The sequence below is a fragment of the Echinops telfairi genome, unplaced genomic scaffold, assembly GCF_000313985.2.
Source record: "Echinops telfairi isolate 266 unplaced genomic scaffold, ASM31398v2 ScPeMD7_2;HRSCAF=8, whole genome shotgun sequence".
Taxonomy (NCBI): domain Eukaryota; kingdom Metazoa; phylum Chordata; class Mammalia; order Afrosoricida; family Tenrecidae; genus Echinops; species Echinops telfairi.
Window position 1 is genome coordinate 9538823 of NW_022103898.1, and position 4585 is coordinate 9543407.

A 4585-nucleotide genomic window follows, 5' to 3' on the forward strand; every position below is an offset into this window, starting at 1 on the left:
ACTGGGGGCACTTGGGCGCTCAGCTGTTGGGGAGGTGGCAAGGGGCAGTGTGTCTCCTCCATTCCCTCATCCGCTAGATGCAGCATGGCCAAGGTCATTGGGGCATGACCAAGGCCATTGTTGTAGTCACTGTGTCACTTCATCTGGTCCAGAGCCTTCCTCTCTTTCGCTGCCTGTCCACTCTCACCAGCACGCTGTCCTTTATCCAGGGACGGGCGACCACAGTCTCAAACTTAGCCACAGTTGTGCGGATGCCTCAGGACAGGGTGGTGGCTGTGCGTGGGAACCGATTCTCCCACAGGGTGGCCGTGAGGAGCGAGGACCAACAGTGTGCCATACTCGCAGATCAGGACGTGTCCACCTAGCTCTCCTTCGGTGGTCCCGCCCTGGACAAGGACAAGAAGATGGCAGGGCCCCTGCCGTTGGTTGGTCCTGGCCTCTCAGCAGCCAGGCCTATGCTGGGCCCCGGATGGGACAGGCTGGAGGTCTCAGAGCTGGGTTGAAATCTAGGCTGCAGGACCTCGGCAGAGCCAGCTCCCTCTCTGAGGTGGCACTAGGTCCCTGCCTGCCCCTGGCCCCTTCTCTTCTAGCCCTTGGGCTCCCCTTAGCTGGAGCCCTTGGTAGGCCCAGCGATGGGCGTGACTCCCTCCTGGTCCACATTTCTTACTCCTGTCCCCTCTCTTGATCTCAGGTAGTAGAAACCGAGGCTCAGAAAAGGACAGTGTCTTTTTGCAAAGTCACACAGCATGTCAAGCAGACTGAGACCCACCAGCCCCAGGCTGAGAGGCTGTCTGCGGACAGCAGGGGTCTTGCAATGGGCTCTCCTTCACGCTGCATCCCTCTTCTCTTCTAATCTCTGACTGCCTCCTCTGGTCTCTTCCTGCCCTCTGCCCCCTTCCTCCTCTCTCCCCTGCCCTTCCTCAGTTATGACCCCTCCCAGGTTCCTCCTCGGCCTCTCTCCACCTTCAAATGGAAAACCCAAATGGAATTTCCATGGCCTTTCTCAGTGCCTGCTGCCTGCCATCGGCAGAGCCTCCATCACAGCGGCGCCCTCACCCTGCTCACCGGCGCGGTGGCTGTGGAGTGCACTTCCGGAGAGCTCTCGAGAAATCCATTTGTGTTCTTCTCGCTTGCCTGAGGGCCTTAAGGACTGGGTCTCTCAAGGCCTGGCTTTCTCTTCTAAAAGGCGATGCTTAGGGCAGCACCTGATCTGCACCCCCATCTCCAACAATGGCACTCCTCCTGTTTCCTTGGTCAGCATACCCCTCTGAGGCCGGGGTGGGGGATGACAGAATCATGGAGGAAGATGTTGAGAGGGGGGCAGGCTGGGGAGCCCAGTGGGTGAGGCAGAGAACCCCAGACTGGCCATGTGTCCCCAAAGCTCAACGGGGGCTCAGCAGACACAGCTGCAAATTGCCTCTCCCCTCTGGCCCTCGGCTCCCCGCTCTGTACCCTGGGCTTGGAGAAGCAGGGGCCAGGCCTCATCCCAGGGCTGAAGGTGGTGATGCTGGATTTTCTGGATCCTGAATGGTGGGTAAAGGGGCTGCAAGGGCATGGGCCCGGGATCCAGGCTTTGCAGGTTCAAAGTCTGGCTTCACCACTTGCCAGCTGTGTGAGCTTAAGCAAGGCATGGGACCTCTCTGTGCCTCCGTTTCCTCACCTGTGCGTGCGTGTGTTGGGTGTGGTCACCATCCTCTGCTTGGTGGCACACAAGGACCATGACCTGGCAGGGTGCCGTGAGGACCCAGTGCAGGTGGCTGGTTCACAGAATCAGGCTCAACAGAGACACCACCGTGATGGGTCTTAGGAACAGAGAGACATTTTCTCATAGTATAAGAGGCTAGCTGGCTGAATTCAGGGTGCGGCCCGTCCTTTGTGAGCCTCATGTGGCAGGAACATATTCCACTATTTCCCCTCCCCCACCTGGGCAGTGGCAGTTACATAATCTGTCAACTTGGTAAGGGGCGGAGTCTATCCTGTCAATCAGGCATGGCCTTCTCCTAAGGATTCTGGGAACTCCTCAATACACTCTTTCTGCTTCATCTTCCTGCTGACAAGACACAAAGAGCTGCTCTGATGGAGCCAGGGCCCTGGGGCTGGAGGAGCCACGTGGAGACCCACGCCAACGCCAAGTTGCTTGCACTGGATCCACAAGACATTTCACCCACTGGCCTGTGATCTTCCTGTATTCGGCATCATTGCATGTGTTGCGTGAGTCTGAAGAGGAATTATCGACTGGAATCGGACATCTGGGCTAATATTGGACTTATGGCCTTGATCTGGACTGGGCTGGGATGTTTTCTCAATATTCAACTGCTATTTTATATAAAGCTCTTTCTTATACATACATGAGGGTCTATGAACTTGTTTCTCTAGTCCATCCGGACTCACACACCTCCGTCTCTGCTGGCAGCTCTCTGCCTTATCTGCTCTTTCATCTCAAAAACCCAAATCAGACACTGCTGTGGAGCCAGTGCTGACGCACAGCGACCCCCTGTGGGCTTCCAAGACTGTAACTGTTTATGGGAGTAGAAAGCCCAGTCTTTCTTCCGAGGAGCTGCTGGTGGTTTTGAACTGCCGACCATGTGGGTTGTAGCCCAAAGCATAAACACTATACCACCAGGGCTCTGTCCTATCTGGGTGACATGGATTTAAAGCACCCTCTGAGGAACACTGCCTCATTAGCACAACCAAGAAAACCTATTCCTAGAGATTCCAACCACAAGCATTGACTCCGTCCCTTGGCTGACTGGCCCCCTGGTGGGCAGAGTGGAGCTGTCCCAGAGGGTTTCCAATGTGGTCCATCTCTGCTGGCTCGTTTGGACCCCTGACCTGTTAGCTAGCAGCCAGGAGCCTAACCACTGTGCCACCGGGCCAGGGATACAATTCACCGCACGGCAGAAAGTACTGGAAAACAAACTCACTGCCATTGAGTTGGTGCTGACTCAAAGCAGCCCAGGAGAACTGCCCCTGGTGGTCTCCAAGACGAACTCTTCACAGGGGTAGAAACCCCTTTCTTTCTCCGGCAGGGTGGCTGATGGCTTTGAACTGCTGACTTTAGAGATCACAGTCCAGCACATAACCGCTATACCACCTGGGCTCCGGAAGTAAATAAATGAGTACTCGTGGGCCCACAGGTGCTGAAGGACCCAGCTCCTGGCTGTGTCACCTGTGTGACCCAGGAGGGACTTCCATGGAAAGCCACACTGATGCCTGGGGAACCGTGTGACTGGCGGCTCTGCTTTGGGCCTAGGCTGTGTTCCCTCTGGGTGAGAGCAGAGCGGGGAGGGGGGGGGGGGAGATTCCCAGGGCCCTGGAGAAGTGGGCGTGCAGGAGAGGAGCTGGGGATCTTCAGCAAACACCCCTTCCCAGGCCTCTTGTTCCAGAGAAGGTCAGACCGGGGTCCCTGTGGAGGGAGCCAGTCAGGGGACTGGAGCAAGTCCCTTTCCTGCTCTGGGGCTCAGCGGCGCCCCATCTGGGTGGTGGGGGCAATGGGGGGCAGGAGAGTGGTTAGAGAACGTCCTAGGGGCAGGGCTAGGGGGGGTGAGGGTGGACTCTGGGGTGGGGGCTTTGGCTCCTGAGAGGGCGGGGGTGGGGAAGGTTCCATCCCTTTCTGCCAGAGCCCTTTAATTCTAATTACGTCTTCATTAAAATGCAAATTTACAATGAAGGCTTGGAATGGAGGTTGTTGTCATGGCAACTGGAGTCTGGGGGTGGTTAGAAGGCCCCCCCCCTCTGCCTCCACCTTCTGATCCTTCTGGACCAAGCTAGGGCCTGCGCCTGCATGCCCACCCAGGACTGGGGTGCCTCACTCACTGTTGGGAGTCTCCCACTGAGGCCTGGCCTGCACGACCCATGAACTTCTATGGCCTCAGTTTCCCCATCTGCATATTGGGATACTGTCCTTGAAGGGGTGTGCTGGGGTCTGGTGAGTTCCTGTGTGGGCTATGAGGAGAAGGGCCTCTGACCCTCTGCAGCTCCAAGGTTCTCACTGAAGCTGGGGGGTGTGGGGAGTGTGGGCCCTTTGGGGTCCAGGCCACCGCCCCCCCTGAGCCCTGGCCTCCACCCCCGTGTCTGCACTAAGAGCCAGAAGCTGGTGTGCAGTTTCCTTCTGCAAGCAAAGCTTCCGTTGAAAGAGAGAAACACGGGAGTCTAAGAAATGGGGGCACCCGCCTGCCCCCAGGAGGCCTGAAAAGGAGGGGAAGGGGAAGGAACGGCAGAGCAGGGAGAAAGGGTGACCCTGCGCTATTTCCCTTTTTGCCTGTGCTGCCGGGAAGCTCCACACACTCGCCGTCTTAGTCCACTGCAATAACTATGATGTACGAATGTGCTAGTGAAGGTTCATTCCGACCTTCAGCTCACGCTTGTTCCCTGAATGGTTCTGATCTTTTGCTGTAGTTGACTTTTTAAGAAATCCTCTTTGAAAGTAGCTGATGGTATAAATTATAAATCAGCAATTATGACAGAGAGAGCTAGCGAGCGAGCATGAGCTGTCTGGGCAAAGCTTTCAGCCCCTCAGTCTCTGCTGGAATTTATAGCCTCCCGCCTAATGCGGGAGTACGGGGTGGGGTGGGGTGGGGCGTAG